The 19881-nt window shown below is 37.8% G+C and overlaps 1 pseudogene; it reads left to right on the top strand.

Annotated features, from left to right (window-relative positions):
- The first annotated feature begins 19190 nt into the window (after window positions 1-19190).
- Window positions 19191-19550, top strand: LOC148040294 (autophagy-related protein 8C-like pseudogene; annotated as a pseudogene).
- The last annotated feature ends 331 nt before the right edge of the window (window positions 19551-19881 follow it).

Here is a 19881-nt window from a genome sequence, read left to right as displayed (position 1 = left end):
TACAAACTAGATAAAGAGATGAAAAAATATGGGTTTCAAGAAACCCTTGATATCTTTTAGTCTGACTCTATTGCAGAAGAGTTTCTAGTTTTAAGCAATTCACTAGGTCCTTTACAGGAATCTTTTGTTTCATTCCACTCAATGAGACCTCTACATTTCAAGAATTCTTGTTTCCAATTGAAGGAGCTTCAAATTCTTGGCATATCCTACATGGGAGAGAAAATAAGAGCTAAGAACTCCAAAGTATCTTACCATGGATCTAATATATCTAGGCATGAAGCCAAAAACTCTTACAACTTTGTCATTTTCTACTAAAATTATATTATCTAATCCTCTATTGAAAACTTGGGATCCAATCACTTTGGAGATAGCTTTCAAAGACATCATTGGCAAGCTTGGAGAGCTTGACAACTTGCTATGGTAAATTGTAAGCAATTGTTTGATTATTTAAGCTTCCAAATATAATGACCAAGGCCTTGAATTTCTCCAAGCTTCAATGGTCTTGAGCCCTTGGCTCTTCAAAGAAAGTTGTTCGCATCTTCAATTTCTATCTGCATAATAAACCACAATAGTGTAAGATGTCAATAGATAAATATTCAATAATATTTATCTAGAATGCATAACATACTCTAATATAACCCACAATGGATATCTTAGAATTATCTTCCATACCTTTCGGTTTTTGTCTTCTTTAAGAAGACTATCATCATAAAGATTTATTGAACTTTTTGGTTTCTCCTCTAATGGTGGAGACTTCAGTTTCTCTTCATACCCCATGTCATCAATACTAAGTCTTTGGTGAATTTATAAGAACTCTTCGTCTATAGGTAGCCCTACCTTTTCATATTCCAAGATATCATTAATACATGAATGCAAGGCTACAGAGTTTTCTTGAAAATTCTATCTCTCAACATCAAGAGTTACTAGCAATTCCTATTCATATCCTATAAAATTCTTATCATTTTGATCCCATGCTGCAAGGATTGCTAAGCAGTAATCTTCTCTGAGATAAAAAAGGTATTGAATATCATTTAGCAATACATATCTCTTTTTGTTGATGAGGTAACTGGGAAATGTTGGGACACATTCAAGAGGACATGTTATAATCTCTGCACTCAACTCTATCTTCTTTTCTTCCACTTTTGTAATGTTCTTACTTTTAAACAAAGCAACATCAAATCCCTATGACAAGCATAGTTTTGATAGTTTTAGATAGACAAGGGCAGAGCTCAATTGCATTCAGGAGGTTGTAGAAGATTTTTTGACTGAGTTTTTTCAAGATTCCTATATTTTTCCTTCTCATGCATATAGGCTTATACTTATGGACAAAGATATGATAAGTCTTAGAAGGTTGAGATATAGGTTTTCAAAGGTCATTGAGATGCTTTTCCTTTATGATGTGAAGGCTTTCAATATTTTAAATATGCCTCCATATAGGGAAAAAAAGATGATCCAGGTCCTAAGGTTAAAGATGTCACCCATGAAAGACACAAGACTACATGAGAAAGAGGACAAGGGCACAAAAAAGCAGGTAGATAAATGGAGGGAGTATAAAAGGAAAAAGGCAAAAGAAAAGGAAGCACACCAACACCCATCTTTTGAAGAAGAGCTATCTACCCTTCTTGAAAGGGCTGATCCTAAGGGCTTCAATGTTTGTTGCTTTTTATCTGGTGTATCCAATTGACTTTGAAACTTTGGAGGTTCTTCTAATTCCATACAATGAGAAGTAAGTAATTTGATATTATGTTAGATTTTATGTTTTTTTTTTGCTAAATTATTGAAATATGATTGTTTTAAGTTCTCATTGGAGCCTAATTGGAATAGACTATGTGGAGAAGTAATGTTTTCTTATCAATTCTATGAAAGGAAGCCATGGAAATGCCAAGTTGTGAGTTATATAATCAATGGTCTCCTTGATATTTTGATCTTTTTTTTTGCAATAAATATTTGGTCTTTTTTGCATTACTCTAAATTTTATTGTCTTTTTGGTATAGAGATGTAAAAATATTGATTGAAGTGCTAGAGAAAAAGCTTCCCATGCCTTTTGATTTACTTTCACCAATGCAATATAGACAAGTTGTAGTAAGGTCTTGATTTGAATGGTTGGAACACAATACGAAAATTTATTTTATAAACTACCATACACAAGTTTTATAGTTTTACTTTATATTGTTGATTGGAGTGTCCTCATTAGGATGATAGTCACTCTTGTAGTTGGAGAGTAATTGCAAATGCAAGAAGATTGGTTAAGTTTATTTATCTCAATGATGATAAACTTATAAAGGTAATGTGAAAGATACTAAACTGTAAGATAGTGGTTTGTTGCAAAATAGTCCATTGATGATAATAATATAGTCCATTGTAAAAAATAACAATGAACTAAAAATCTTTTCTTACAAAAGTATGATAGTTTACAAGGGATTGCTACATAAGTGAGCATGTTTGGTATATAAGAGCAAAGATCATGAAGTATATAATGGTCGATTGTAAGCAACTGACAAGAATGGACAATAGTGGGGGCTTGGACATTGAAGGAGAGGAGGTGCATGTAACTGCAGCAAGTGAAGCTATGCTTTCAACACCCAAGGAAACCAATGCATCAAAGAAAGGCAAAGGGACTCTTAGAAAGGATGTCCCTTCTCCTAAGAAAAGTTCTCAAAAAAGAAGAAGAAGTAGATTTGCATCATTGCTTGTAAAACCTTGTGTTTATGAGTCATGGAGATGGTTGACAAAAATTTGCTTCAAAATTTATACATGTATTTAATATTGATAGTAAAGAGATATTTTCTTCAATATCCTTGCATTGTATATTCTTCTCTCTCCTCATTGATATTTGTAAAAAATATGTTACACAAATATTTATTAATTAAGAAGTGAAACTAGATATACACCTAAATGTATATAATATGATATAAAATCTTACTCATTTCTTATTAAGTTGGAATACAAATGAGCATGGTAGTTCAATATCTTCATTTTGTAAATCTATCCTCACTTGATGTAGTATACATGATGATCTAATCTTTAGGATTGAAATAATGTTCTCATTAAACCAAACATCAAGATCCACTATAGGATATTTGCTAAAAGTATCAAATTTTTTGTCTAAAGCAAATAGACTACCACCAACATACTGCTATTTTATCTTCTTATCTTAGAATTAGAAAAGAAGTCAACAAACATATTAATAGGGATTAACAAAGTAACCTTTCTTAGCCTAGTTGAGATATTTGGTTTTAATGCTCTCTTTATCTCATAAAATATTTTACATCTATAGCACTCACTAGGAGTTGGACTTGGCAAAGGCCACTCAAGGCTTGAAAATCGAGCAAAGGAAAGGGGATATTGATCCCCATTAGCTACGTTGCATAGGGATAATATATGAATGGTCATAAAAGAATATTCTATTATTTACAAGCTCTATGTTCTTTCTACCTTTGTGCATTTCTTCTCCAATCGAACCATGCATAACATCAATAACATCAACAATAGACTCGACCGGTTGCCATTCCTCAATATTAGAGGGATAAACATCTACAAGACAAACAAACAAATGTTATAATGGAAAACTTGAAGCCGAGTTTAAGAAAAGAGGGACTTTAAGAATTAAATTCTTACAAGTTGGTCTATGCATTGGAATATTTGAAGTTTCAAGTTTCAAATATAACTCTCCTTGTATAAACACAAGTTGCACTAGTATCTCTTTTATGCTATTCTTATTTACTCCAAGCTTGAAATCTCGGATTCTACCTTTCAAACTGGAGATGAATGAGCTTTCAAATCTTCGTATTTTTCCACGTTTTGCTTGCTGCATGGTGATCCAATTGCCTTTGCTAATGATTGTAAGAATCCATCTTCCATATTTTTGGAATGAGTTAAACATTGATATAGATGTGATTTGGAAGCTTGAATGTCTTTTGAAGGTTGATTTTGTTAGCTACATATAGTATGCTATATATAGCGCCCCAGATCCCCTCTATATATTCCTATCATGTGTGCTCAGTTCACTACAATAGAAACGAGGCATAGACGCACATGCTAGACGTGCAAAGTCGGGGGCGTCTATCACAGCGTCTATATGCGCGTCTAACCATGCGTGTAAATAGATGCAATTTTTGCGTCTATATATCCGCACAAATAGACGCGCTTATACACGAAAAAATAGACGCACACGTCAAAATTCAAATCATAATTAAATCATTTCTTTTCAAACTACTTCTTTCCTTTCCTACGTTTTTTGCGGTTCTGAAGCTTGAGTTTAGTCGACATGCAGTCTCTTCATGCCTCACCTAGTCTTTTCATGCCTCACCTCCTCATGACTCACCTCTTCTTTCATTTCAAACATACAAGAAGGGAAAAAGGAAAGCCAAGGAGAGGAAGAAAGAGAGAACAAGAGAGAGGAGAACAAGAAGAAGCAGCAAGCAAGGAAGCAAGCATCAAGGGAGGGTAACTTACCAAGAAGAGGAAGAAGGAGAAGGAAGAAGCGCTACCACCCGCCACACCAAACACCCAAGGTGAGTGTCTCTCTCTCTCTCTCTTTCTTTCTATCTTCCTCTCTCTGCTCTATCTGTGTATTTAGGATTTATGATTTCATTATGTATTGCATTTTGTAAATCAATAATGGCGGTCGTCTTCCAATATCATCCGACCAAGCGCGTCTACATCTCAGTGTAGATGCAGATATAGACGCGAAAAACGTTTCTCTGGGGGCGCGTCTTTGAGCGCGTGTGCAGGCGCGTGTGCTCTGCAGTGTACATGCGAGGATACATGCGCTGACAGACTCTCACATGGTAATATGATTTTTTTTGTGTAGATGTGGAATCCTGGATCCTCCAGCACCCCATTCAACAAGGAGCAATTCATGGGGGAGATGACCAATTATCTTGGTCGCCCTCCCACTGCAGATGAGGTTTTCTGTGTGATGTCTGGGACACCTATCACATCTTTGCCTACACAGGGATCAGCTGAGGTACATGGATCGGCCGAAGCATGTACATCTGCAGAGGCACGTGTATCAAGTGAGGTAGAGGGTAGTGCACCTCGAGGGAGGAGGGAGAGTGGTGCGGGAGGACGAGGAGGTCGAGGGCTTTGTGGGGGTTGCCTAGGTGGTGGCTCTCGATCACCCTCACCGGAAAATGAGAGAGGTGAGCCTCCACAAATGTACTACTCTATCACTGATGTTGGTGGTATCTTGCATGACTTTGAGGGGAGGGAAGTGATAGCCTACTTGAGGAGTGTCGTGCATGCCACATACAAAGATTGCATGATTCCCTTCAAGCACCAAAAAAATGGTTTGTGGCAAGAGGTGCTGCTGGGAGTACATAAAAGGTACCCTAATCCCGAGAATTCATGACTCTCAGATGATTGGGGACGGTCAAAGGTGAGAGACGCGCTTCATAACAAGAGGTCTCACCTTATGACGCGCGCCAAGGAGTCATTGCGGAGACAAGAGCAGGGGCGCCCTGGATATGGCTAACCACCCAATTGCCACCGCAAGGAGTGGAAAGAGGCCAAGAAGAGAGCAACGGAGAAAATGACAAGTCGCCAGCATGCAGAGGTGCGACGTATCCAGATGGCAACCATGGGATCGTCGCATTATGGATCGGGTGGCAGGGAGTCATGGGAGGCTGAGTTTGTAAGTATTATTTGATTTCTTTTTTTAAATTAAATTTTGTAATTTGTTTCACTTCATTATGTAGTGTGTTTTAATACGTTGTATGTTCAAATTGTTTTGTAGTTCCATATCGTTGGTAGGATGCCTATTCCTAGAGAGGTAGGCTACCATCGAGGTCATAACCGGGCGTCCACTTGGCAGCATTTCTACAAGGAGGGACTCATCACGGAGGAGCAATATAATCGCGCCATGAGGATTCCACCACTAGAAGAGGTATGTTTTATTTTTTACATGAAAAGTATAGATCAATATGATTTATTGTTTGTAATGGTATTTATATACTTTTATTCTTTGTGTAGGCGAACCCTGATGCAGTTGAGGATAGCGAAGGGGGGACTAGCAGTAGCGGTGGCGGCAACGGCAGTGGCACAGGCAGCGGTGGTGGTAGCGATGATGATGCCTCTTCTGAGGAGATATAGAGAAGCCCCATGCATGCATGCCTCCCCTTGGCTTGTAATTTTCATTTTTGATATGTATTACTTTCAACTAGTGCTTGCGATCATGATGTCACAAGCACTAGAACTCATAATGTAAAAATGTTTCATCTATATATATGAAATTTTGTGTGCTACATACATTGTTTTGTTTTCAGTATCCAATCTTCGAAATAATATTTCTCTGTTTTCCCTAAGTATACAATTTGATGTTGATGGGGGGGGAAAAAAACTAGAGAGCATGTGGCCTGCAAGGCCACATGCTCTCTGTTTTTTTTTTCATACCTCTGTTTTGCGCGTCTATCAACGCGTCTAAATTGCAGGATAAATGCGCGTCTATTCTCTTCAAAAACTTTCAGAGTAAACGCGGTGTTAGACGCGTAGATACACGCGTGTATAGACGCACAATATGAATATATCCACGTTTTTTTAAATATGATTATATATTTACGTAGTGCGTTTATATCTATGTCTATAGGCGCGTCTAAATGTGCGTCTACTTCTGCCTATAAGCGCGCTTTTAGATGCGATTTTGTAGACGCGAAAATAGACGCGTTAATAAACGCGCCCGACTTTTTTTTTCACAATTCAAATATTGCGTTTACAAGCGCGTCTATGGAGCCTTTTGTTGTAGGGGTTGACACACTTCTGGGGTTCCACTTTCGATGTCTCATATCTCTCTTCTCTCCTCTCTTCCTTTTGTCTCTTGTCTTCATCGTAGTTTCCAACATGGTATCAAAGCGAGGTTCTACAACATCACAAAGCGATGCACGCATGCTGGATGAGGAGGCGGCCTCGAGCTGCACACTCGAGAGGCATGTGTCAACGATGATGTCTGCGTCGAGGTCGATGTTGACATTGGTATTGCTGCTGATGCTGATATTGTAGGCGTCTAGTGGCATCGCCATTGCTTTACCATGTGCAAGATGAGGCCCCAGTGGCTTTGCCTGCAGATGCCTTCAACGTTGCCATCGATGAGCATGCGGCTGCTCTCGAAAGGCAAGTTCTTAAATCGTAGGTCGCGGCCGATGAGCATCTATATTCTAGCTGATGACAAATTGTTTTATTTATATTCTGTTCATGGGGCCCCACATGTGTTATGTTGTGTATAGAGCGGCGTCATGAACCGTCTCTATAGACCTTGTGTTGTTCTAATGTCACTGTAATGTTTTTCTTTAAGTTTTGATGTGACAGATATAGTGCTTACATCCCATGTTTAGTTGAAGGAATTTCTTGGAGATTTTATCTTTTGCAGTGATGTTGCTTATCCTTATTTTACATGTTGTATATTTAGGAGTGATGTAGCTCCTTTGATGCCTATGAATAGGCTCTTGTAAGTTCAACTTTGTAATTTTATATTTTGAAAATTAATGTAACGGTAGGCCTATATAGAGCTGTGGGTTTTTCTCTTGAGCCCCCAAGGGTTTTTTCATCCATAGTAAGGGACCTTTATTTGAGCGGGGGTGTTAGCTATATATAGGCTGTCTATATATAGCACCCTAGGTCCCCTCTATATATTCCTATCATGTGTGCTCAGTTGACACACTTCTGGGGTTCCACTTCCGATGTCTCATATCTCTCTTCTCTCCTCTCTTCCTTTCGTCTCTCATCTTCCTCGCAGTTTCCAACAGATTTATGTATCCATGGTGCACACACACACAGACACACACACAAAAAGTGTGTATGTGCGGCACACAAAGAGAGAGAGAGAGAGAGAGAGAGAGAGAGAGAGAGAGAGAGAGAGAGAGACGCTACCACAAAGGAGAGGGAAAAACACAAGAGGAATTTAAAAAAAAAGGGAAAAAAATCCAAGATTTTTACTAATTTGACTTTAGATTAAACTGGTTATTATCATTAATTCATGAATATTATTAAATAAAAGTGGCCAAGACTATACATCAATAATGCAAAGAATGTCATAATCATGAATATAAGAGGCTAAAAATAGATATTGATCATACAAATTCACAATATTATATATATATATATATATATATATATATATATATATATATATATATATATATATATATTGTAAAAGAATTTTTTTTCTTTTCTAAAATAGAAGATTTGTTACGGAGGCTTTGCTCCTATTAGTCTAGAACACACTCTCTCTATCTCCTAAAAGGCATTTTTGAGACCTCAAAGCTTCCGGAATGGCTAGATTGTTAAGGAAAAGTTCTATATGTTTCTCCACTCCTTATCAACTTGGAAGAAGACTAGTAGGTCTATATCCATTGGGATAGGAGAGTAGAACCCCTACAAGACTTAAGAGTAGTGGAACTTCTCTACAAAGTCAATTTCTCACCCTTTCCTGATGCATGTTACTTATGTCATTAGGTGGGTCACTTTTCTAGAAAACTCTTAGAGAAAGGAAAATAAAAAGTGATTGCTACCCCTCAAGAAAACCTAGTGCCCGCAAGTTGAGAGTAAAAGGACACTACAAAGGTGGATGATGGAGGTAAATTAAAGCCCCTTGCTATAGCAAGGAACCTCAATGGATTGCTCCTAGTCATCAGCTACTACAATTGAATGCTAGAAATTCTCGCCATACTCTGAACCCTCCCAATGAAGAAAACTAATTCACCAAACAAATGGATCACCAATGAGAGGAAAGATAAATCATGATGCAAGGAAAAATATGGAGTTGCTATCAAGAAGGTTTCGACTTGGGATATGCTTTGAAAGTCTGGGCCAATCATTTTAGTTTGCCCATTGTGTCATGTAAAATATGAATCTATTTTCCATCTCTTCTAAGGGTATAATGTGTGAGACCTATTTGGAAAAAGACTCAAAAATGGCTTGCTTATATTGGTTTCTATGATTCGATTACTTGAAAATATGCATTTTTGGGTGTAAAAGGTAGAGTGTCCCATGTCTTGATTCCTTTTTGGAATGTCATTAGACGCATGATCTTGTTGTTGACATGGAATGATAAAATTTTTTAAAAAATTAAAGGTGCTACCTGGGTTTTGGTCAGTTTTGTTTGATTGTTTTGATAAAGTTGTAAGCTAGGAGTTTGCAAAGTGCTTGTATCAAGGGAAGTTAACTACCCCTTGTTCCTATGCGACAAATCCATGCATAGCATAAGCACCATATAAGACTCTTGTATTAAGAATCGATAAGTCTTCGATTAGTCTTAACCTAGGACAATATTGTTTGAGGTTTGCAAGGTTACCCTAAGGGTTATGCACATAGATGGTACATGCATGGGAAAGATCATATGAAACTTGCAACAATGGTATAAAAATTGATCTTGCATTAAAGTCTTGCATCCATCCTATGAAGTGTTCGCATTAAATATCACTTAAAGGGTTTACCTTTTGTTGCCAAACCATGAATTAATTACAACTTGTATAATAAATTTGGGAATTATTTTATATCAGAAGATAGCCTTGCATCGTTACAAATTTGTCTCGCATTCCTTGCCTTGGGAGAAAGGAAGATAAGGTCAAGTTCAAAGTTCCGCATAGTATTGTGCTAGGGAAATACTAAAAGATAAAAGTCACTTAAAGAAGAGGCATAAAAGCTCTTGCCAGGTTGATTATCTCACATTGAAATAATAGGACTTACGTCTCATACAGTGGTGTTTGAAACCTTAGCATATGCCTTAGCCGAAAGAAGGGAGTGTTAAGTAAATAGAATTGCTCTTTGATCCCAAGGGGGAGAGTAGATATGCGATGGAGATGTTATCTCAACTTTTATTGCATTGTTTGAAAGAGATACAATTGGTTGTTGGTCGATCAAACAACACCTTAAATGCTTTTACATTCAATTGATTGTTGCATTGTGGTTTGGGTGATTATTCCAAGTGCTTGTGATTGATGCCAAATGCATGGTAGGGGTCTGTGATGACACCTTTCCATGGGAATAAATGAATGTTTTCTTGGAAAATGATATTGGGCTAAATGCCCTGTTTGTGCTTGATTCTTAAATGAATTAATTAAGGAAATGATATTTTGCATGGGTGGATCATCTCCAAGATCGCACCGCGAATTATCCCAAGAGGGCATTGCTCGATTCATGGGCCAAAGGTCGAGTGGTGAAAAGGCCAACCACAGAATTTGTGTTTCACTCCTAGGCTCCATGGGGTCAAATGGAGCTCTGGACACCCCTTGCCTAGTCCGAAACAGAGTTGAAGATGGCCGTGGACCCAATGTCTCTGGCATTGGAAGATCCTATTCTAGATAAAGGATGAAAAATGTGGTTCCATGTGATTTGGACTACGTACTTTTGCAGGAAGAAGGGATACATAATTTCTCTTGTATGGGTAGGAGGCAAAGATTAACTAGAAAATAAGCTAACGAACTTGTTTCTCAAAAGGCATTGCTCTATTTTGGTATCAGTGCTATAAGTTATGCAAACGAACCTTGTTCCTTAAAATGCTTAATTAAGGAAGTTGGTTTTAAATGTCACACATAAATGTAATCAGACCTAATTAAATAACAAAAGAACGCCTATTAAGGGAAGCTGGTGGGCGGAATCCTCGACGGGTCAGGGTGGTCCCGTAGAATTGGGAGGCTTCACACAAGGTTTGAACACCGATTCATGCCGTTTTAGGGGATTGGAATGGGACTGGCCCTACAGGTAGAGAGGTTGAGTGACACATCCCTCTCGCTTCCCATTCTCTTTGAACCAAGTGCAACTTGGATCCACTTCGGCTTGGGTATCTCTGTGTAACGTAGGATGTTTATGACCCGACACTGGAATGTTGTCAAGAGACCTTGACCACTAGGGACCCAGATTTCAAGTCGATCCTAGTGGGTTCGTCGCAAACGTTCCATTGCGAGGCGGACTCGAGAAACCCTAAGCGACAAACCTCGTAACATTCGATGGGAATTTTGGGTGGCGTCGCTTAGACTCATCTCTCCATGGACCGCTAGAAACATGTCTAGACAACCGATAGGCAGGCACGTTACATTGCAATTAAACAAGCATCTTAACGATAGTTTTGGTTTACAAAGCTTAGGATGAAACTATAGATGTTACATCATCAATTATCTTTCAATGTTTACTAATAAAGTTTCTTACATGGAAGAAAATGTTTTTGCTTCATGTGTGCGTATGTGAGATATATTTTGTGAGTGTGATAGTTGTGGTTTAAAAATTAGTTGATGGAGCTAAAACATGTCACATTTCCAAATCCATTCCAATTTTTATGATAAATTTTCTTTCATGGAAAAAAAATATGTGTGAATTATGTTGAGAGAGAGAGAGAGAGAGAGAGAGAGAGAGAGAGAGAGGTTCATATGTGTGTGCCACTATATATGCATTTCATATACATAAGGACTCAAGAGAATAGACACTTTGAACGTATTAGAATCTCAAACTATCCATGATTTTTTTTTTAAATGTGACAAGTCTCAATCATTGATGGTAGATATGTAAGCAACTGCTTTGGTGATTTATATCCCAATCGTAAATCATTTTATTAACTCTACATTGTATATGCATTCAATTCTTGAAGTTTTTCACATAAGTTCTACATTGTTTTTGTAGGCAATTCTGATGTGTGATCATATGCTTCGATATTCTACTCCTCATAAGTCGTGCTTATTGAATAATTCCCTCTTGAGGCTTCTTATAACAATATCTATTAAAACGTCAATGATTTGGTACGCATTATAAGTTTAGGTAAAATGAGTAAGTTTGGTCCAAGTAATTATCTCTCCTAATAAATAGATTCAAAAAGTACAACTAACCTCCATAATTATGGGCCCAAGTTTCCCATCATCTTTGGTAAACACATGTTTAGACTTACATATATACTTGCATAGCATGTGCATGCATGCATGATCATTTATAAGTGCACCCACATCTCTATGCACATAAACTAAATCTTACTTGAAGGTGCTAAATATTTATGCTTCTAGTCCAAGCATGTACATTTAGTGCAATATCATGTGGTCGAAGCATACCCCTTCACTTTTGCTAAATATTTATACATGTAGTCCAAGCATGTACATTTAGTGCAACATCATGTAGTTGAAGCATACCCCTTCATTTTTGCTAGCAAAGGGAGATCTACATGCTACCCAATAAAACATGAAGCCATAGAGGTACATAAACATCCTCATGAGCTTGGAAATCATATGTTACTATTGACAGTGAGAAGCCGAGCCAATAAGCTGACACTAAAGGATGCATAGTTTGAGTGTTTTATGAAAACCAAGATATAAACATGTTATATGGTTTAATTTCTCAACTCACAAGAAACCAATATTTAATATTTGAGATTTTGTGTTATAAACACCATATTAGAGAATTTGGGAATCTCTCAAGTCCCACTTTCAAATAAGGAGTAAAGATTTGGCCATATGGCTAAATCTTAGCCCATGCTTCAAAGTGGGACTTAGAAAGACAACCTATATATTAATTATGGTAGACTCCACTTTCAAGTAAGGGGACAAGATTTGATCATGTATCCAAACATAACTATATTGGGAATTCCCAAACTATATGAGAATTTCCAAATTCCCTAATATAGTGTTTATAACTTCAAGTAGCTAATAATACTACGTTCTTGCATAAAGATAGCATTTTTTGTTGCACACATCACACTTTTTCTCTTTTATCTTTCTATAAAAAAAGGGAAGCACCCATGAGATAGCAAGGTTGCTTTCCTTTGCTCAATGTGAAGCTTTCATGATGCAACATTGGGAGCTTCACAATGCTTCACAATGATGGTAATCATGCGAAGTCTAGTTAGTAGGCTTGGTCAACACAACACCCAGGTAGCTAGTGTTTCTTAAATGTGGGTTCTAAAGCGTTCTAAGATAGCCTATAAGGTTACTAGTTCGATCACTAAATGCAAATAGTCCCCAAGAAGGATAGTGCATGCTAAACAATTCTACTTTCTCACATGATAAAATTGACAATACAACTAGTGAGGTTTTCTTCAATCTTGTTTCCTTTAAGCAAAGCTAAGTTGTACATTTTGTGGTAAATATTTTAATACATAGTTCCAACTAATTCCCCTTAAGTAAAGCCAAGTTATATGTCTTACATAAAGAGTTCATTGATTACTATGATTTTTAATCTTCTACCCATTTGGACTTATGAGGCTAGGGTTTAAGATTGATAATGTTATGTTTTTATTCACACTTTATTATATCCAACCTCTAATGCTCATTGCATTCACTTTGATCTTGTACATGGTTAAGTTGATGATCCCTTAGTTGACTAAACTACCATTGCCCAAAAGGCTTTATCCAAATCAAGTTTTTAAATGATTATTTTATGAGGTAACTTGTATAAGTACAAAATATTTCTAGATTGTAATGAGGCTAATGCTTATGTTATCCCAACTTCAAATACTATATGCAATACTATGTTCTAGCAAATACGTTTGGAACTTCATGTTAGCACTTTCGCATGTTTATGCATATGTTCATGTAATTATTATTATTATGTATGAATATAAAATGTAATTGACTTTCTCATGGCCCATTTAAAGATTTTTTTGACTTTTTCATGGCCTATATAAAATATTTTGTAGTTTAAGTAATTAATTACTCGCAGTTACTCCTGTGTATGAATTTCATAGGAATTCTGGCCCCAGATTTCGACAACTTCACTAACCTGACAATCTTGTAAGCTTTCACACAATTCAATCAATGTATCTAATTGTAAGCTTACATGCATGTACTATGATATTTGTGTCGCATATTTCTACCTCTTGCTCACATGAGCATTGATGTCTATGTACCTATAAGGACATACTTATATGCAGCACATGGATGTCATAGCCTGTAGGCATGCATCTAGAGCATGGAATAATGTTCTGGGTGACCATTGAAAATCAAAGCAACAGTTTCATGCAGGTTACTTAACTAATACGCTTTAAGATTTATATTCATTCTGAAGGGACGTCATGTGGAACAACTTCACCGGGTATAGACCCCCAAAGATTGGAAACCTGAGGGAGCTTTATCTCTTGTAAGTATACTCTAACCTACTTCATCATGCTTTGGTCTTTGAGTACTGCTACAAGGAAAATTCATGTCATATCTCCCATTTTGACACTTGCTTTTCTTTAGGTTACTCAATGGCAACAAATTGACTGGAATTCTTCCTCCAGAGTTGGACAACCTTGCAATTTTGAATCAAATACAAATCGATGAGAACAATATATCAAGTCTAGTGCCTGCAAGTTTCCAAAATCTAAATAAGGCAAAGCATTTGTAAGTATGTGGAACTCTGTATGGTCAATGTCCTTTGTTGAAGAATGAAGGCATGGGAGTCAACTGTGTAGCCATATACCTCTTCTTTGCACTGCTTCTGTTTCTTCAACCACATGAACAATAACTCGTTGAATGGTAGCATTCCGAAAGAGCTAGGCAACCTGGAGAGCTTAGTGCATCTGTAATGTTCCACTATCCCCTCATTAATGATATGGTTTGAAACCATTTATGAACAACTCATTTTAAATGACTATGGTGGTGCCATTTTAGTGTCAGTCTTGACCTTATTTTTCTGGTATATTGAGTCTACTTGATAGCAATGATCTAACTGGAGAGCTGCCAGTTGAGTTGGAAAATATATCTACCTTACTCATTTTGTAAGGGCACCTCTTGAGTTCATAATTTCACAAACACCTTGACCACTTTTGGTTCTTTTCATATTAAAGCTTCTTAATGTCAATGTTTCGATGTTTCATGTTGTGACAGTCAACTTGACAATAATCATTTTACTGGTTCAATACCATCAAACTACTCCCACATGGTGAACCTAAAAAAAATGTAGGTACAAACTCCAACTGTCTATAACACCTTTTTCCTCTGTCTGGTTCCATATACAATCAAGCCTCCTATATCCATTTACATTAATGATGCAATTCTTGTTAGGCATTCCATCTGAAGAATATAAAAGAATGACACATGTTCAAGTCTTAATAGCACAAGCTCATCATGCACGTTTTTGTTTAAGGATGAGCATAGTGTGCTATACAGCATCAATAACACTTTTCAATGCTAATGGGGATGATAAGATGGCTATTGGAAAAGTTGGAAAGTGCAAAAAATTAGTTAGACATTTTCCTCTTGTTCTAAAAAATCTCTTATGGGGTAAAGAATCTGGATGGTCCATGCTAATTGGCACGAGCCTGAGGAATTGTAACTTGATTGGACAAATACCGAATCATACACATCTAACTTCTTTGGGATACTTGTGAGTATACCATGTTAAGCTTTGTGAGTATACATGAGCTTCTCAGGCACAACTTGACTAAATCCTGGGTTCTTTAATCTTTTGACAATACACATCTCTCGTTCTTGTTCTTATCTGTTAAATAGAGATCTTAGTCACAACTAGCTGAGTGGAATGCTTCCATTTGGGCCTCTTTCTACAATTCTTATAGCTATGTAGGTGTCCAATGTCTCATGATACTGGGCTGATTTTGTAGTGTCAAGTCTAACCACCTTCATGTCTTATTTAGTGACTTATCTTACAATCAGCTAGATGGGCTAGTGCCAGTGGACTTTCTGGAAGTGCCAAAATTGGAGTTTTTTTAAGTATTCTAGAAGATGGCGAGTCTACAATGACTCACTTTGTCTGCCTTGAATGATCATTTCTTATGCATGGGAGTCTACATTGGTGCTTTAGTTTGTATTGTTTTTCTGATAATGGCAGACTGAATATTCCTTCTATGTTGTCATGCTATAGAATCTTGTAGGACAACTCATTAGATGGAAACATTATAGTGGATGATATCCAACATGATGCCTTTCCGAATTCAGAGTCAATATTTGTTCTGTAAGAAATCTCCCCGACACTCTGGTTTTCTTTATTTTCTACATATGTTCATGGACTATGTTTCAAACTGCACATTCATAAAACATGCTAATGCTCCACTGGCAATAAATTAAGTATGCCCTCAAAACAATCTAGACTCAAAACAAGATGAACGAATTAAGGCTTGTAGAACATGCTAAAGGGCGTATTATGGCATGGAAAGGATATCTTCATATATGAAGCTCGCCTAAAACAATAGTTAGCACTTTGGTATGGGTTTTACTTTGTTTATGTGATGATATACATTGAGACATAAGAGGAGGGCTTGCAAGTCACGTTGGGCTTTTACCCCCCTTTCAAAGCTATTGGTGATGTCATAATTGTCATATTAAGGCTCATAATCAATTAATTAATTGATATATAATTGTCATATTAAGACTCAAGGATGCATCTCACATGTGCAAGTCACATTTGCACATATCCTTGTGACATTAGCTTTTTGTGACTCTTGTAATTTCTCTTTACCAAACAAAAAATTATGCTTATGCCTCCCCTCTATGATTCTGTAGGGACTTTCAGAACAACAATCTTACTGCGTTTGTCCCTAATGCATTGGATTCTATAGAGAATGTCAGATTCAGGTCAATTGAGATCTTGTAAGGTCTTTTAAGCCTCTTTTGATGCTAATTGTGAGTAGCAGAAGTGGAAAAATGGGGGAGGTAATTGATACTCGGAAAGAATTGTTGTCAGGTTGTTTGGAAATCTAGTGTGTAGCAATACATCTTTATTACCACCAAATGTCTGCACAATGTTTAATGGAAGCAATTCAGAGCTTCTCATGATGAAAGTACTCCTAATTTATCTACTTCATGTCAAGAATCAACATGTGATGCAACTCGCAATCAGCATTTGGACTATGGATTACTAACTTAGTAAGGTGTTTGCCAATGCATCTATCCTCTCGAAGTAGAATATCGACTGAAGAGTCCTCGTTTTGCTATCTTTGAACCCTATGAGGATATGTTCCGAGATTACCTATCATCATGTCTCAACTTCTCATCATATCAGGTAAATGTGTCCCAGTATCATTGGGAACTTGGTCCATATATGAGAGTAGATTTTTGAGCCCGGGATGTGTCTAAAATTTGCCAAAAAATCCGGAATTTAGGGGAAAAATATTTGACATCGAAGGCGGAGGTCACAGCTAGGACGATTTTAAGCACCAAGTGAAAGACGGCTTTTAAAAGGCGCCCTAGTGACACTTGTGAATTTTTGATAATTTTTTTGACAACCGTGCAGGATGCTAGGAGTTTCCAGTCAATGTGGGATGTCAAGCTGGACGCCCATGATTTTTCAGAGCTTGAATTGGAGCCCGGACGAGGAAATGGCCACAAAATGGGCAAGATATGAAGAGGTGGACCAAACCTTGGCCAAAAGGGGGGGTGCCCTTTGGAATTTTAACCCCCCCATCCTAATTTGATGAAAAATAGTGGAGAGAAAAGAAGAGATATGGCGACGTGATGCAGCGCCGAAATTTGCGCTGTCGTATTGCTGCGCATTCGAGGTGTGAAAACCACCCAAAAGTTGTGCGTGAGATTTGTTACTTTGTACATACTTAGACGTAGACATTGTGCTTTACTTTGCTTGAACATTTTGCTTTTAGTTGGTTCATGTTCAATTTTACAGAAGAGACAAGCGCTGTTTGGGATTGAATCTGATATTTGGTATAAACAAATTAGAAGGAGAATGGGTTCTAGATTTGTAATGAGTATGGTTTTTCCGAGCTTCCCAAGTTGTTTGCTTATGCTGAAGATACAAATGGTATCAACAAGGGAGTTTAAGAAGACCAGTGAATTTTCAGATGAACATGAGGCTCATGTGTAGCTTGCCCTTGAGCATGGAACCACTGCTTACCAAAATCCATCAGCACTATTGCTCGTGTACTCAGCGGAGCGGACTTTACAGATCAAAAAAGTTTGTAAACTCTTAAAGCTAACCTTTGGCATGCATTCAATATGCTTACACACACAGACTTCTGTTCTGCATCAAATTGAAGGGTTAAGCTCATGTGATGCTGAAATTGTGATTGCAACACCTGAACGACTAGATTTGAAGGCAATTTTGATTTCAAATGTCTCTTTCATGGTCATGGGATGTTTTCTTCCGAGTGGGAACATTTTCGATTGAGGTTCTTCGGCATTACAGCCGTGGCTACTTTGGGGCTACTTTTCCTTGGAGGGGTGCTTTTCTGGTTCTGGGAGGGAAGCTAATTTGAGGAGAAATGGAAGGAGGAGGCTAAGGAGGGGATTTCAAAAACTAAAGAGGGAGGGAAAAGCAAGAAAGGAGGAGAGCCCGAAAAGGAGACGAGGACTAAAACAGAGAAAGAAAGAGATGGTACTCTGCGGCTCGAAAAAGAAGAATTACACTGGAAAATGGGGAATGGAGGGAGATAGACGACTCTCGGAGATTCACAAAGAAAGAAAAAGGCTCTAACGAGAATAAAAAACAGGGGGCGTTTGATTCAGGTGGGAAGGAAAGGATCGTCGTCTGGATTTACAGGGCGAGCTCTGCGTTGTGTGACTACGAGGAGGAGTAGGTTTGGACTGGAAGGAAGGTACTCTGCTGCTCGACAAGGAGGAATTATGTTGGTGATGGCGGAAACTTTCTGAACTATGATAGATAAAAAAAAATTCTCCCTGGCGACTCTTTTTCTCGACTATTTTGACTAGCAGGATGCTTCAACTGGGGGAAAGAGGATTCAGGAGAGTCAGGAATGGCGGGGTCACCTGCTGGCCGCATTCCCATCGTATAGGGTCGTCCTTGTGACATCCTCCTGGCACGATTCGACGAAGAAGCTGAGAGGAGCGGTCTTCGATCTTGCTAGAAGGCCATTTCATGCAAAGCCATTCGGGCATCGGGGACGATCGCTTTGACGGAGCTCGGAAAACACAGTTTTGCCCTTCTTCCCCCGTCATCTCCTTTCCCTACTCCAACTGGCTCTGCTACTCGGAATCAGAATCAGAATCAGAATGATGATCTGATTCTGGAGGGAGCGATACTGCACACGCCACCGCCCACGCAAATTGCCATGTCCCGATAAAATTTTATTCAGACTGATTAATCGTCGGGAAGGAGTATACAGATTCACACTTTTTTTTTTACTATTGTGTCGTCATCAACAGCCACAAACCACCGAACATCTGACAGACTCAGTCTGAACATCTCCACAAGAATGCATGCAATGCGGATTCCTGAGGAACTACCTATAGGATGTGTAATACCCCATCTTGTAAAACATTTCATTGGAATCATCATCAGATGTTATCTGTGCAAAGAAGTGGCCGAGTGAAATGGCCTAGAGCTCTTTTAAAAAGGAATATGATCTAGAGAAGAGGAAAACTGAAGCCTCTAGGATTCGTGAGAAGTATCCTTACAGGATTCCTGTAATAGTTGAGAAAGCTAAAAGAAGCGACATTCCAGACATAAATAAGAAGAAATACCTTGTACCAGTTGACCTTATTGTTGATCAATTTGTCTATGTTATTCGGAAGAGGATCAAATTAAATGCAGAGAAAGCAATCTTCGTCCTTGTAGACAATGTTCTTCTGCCTACTGCTGCAATTATATCAACTATCTATGAAGTACACAAAGATGAGCATGACTTTCTTTAAGTTACATACAGTGGAGAGAACACCTTTGGGTTGTGCTGAAACCGTACATATGAAGAACATACAATGATGAGGGTGTTCGCAGGACATTGGAGTCATAACATAACAGCATATTCTTGAATTCTTATCATCACCCATAAGTCCAAAACTTATCAAGGGAAAATTGCAAAGGCTAGAACAACGTTGGAAGATAAAGAGTTAATGGATTTTCTATTTTCTTTCTTGGATTCGGGAAGGATGAACTGAATGAACCGATTTCTTCATCTTGAACCCTTGTTTTGTTAGTAACAGAAGTTAAACAAAGACTTGGTATCATTTTCTCATCTTGCTTACTTGCATGATGGATCTTCTATCCTGAAATTTATGAAGGACT

This window comes from Lygodium microphyllum, chromosome 2 (assembly GCF_053477565.2).
Source record: "Lygodium microphyllum isolate KBCC chromosome 2, Lygodium_microphyllum_v1.1.10, whole genome shotgun sequence".
Taxonomy (NCBI): domain Eukaryota; kingdom Viridiplantae; phylum Streptophyta; class Polypodiopsida; order Schizaeales; family Lygodiaceae; genus Lygodium; species Lygodium microphyllum.
The sequence above is the reverse complement of the archived record's forward strand: the minus strand, read 5'-3'. Positions and strand labels throughout refer to the sequence as shown.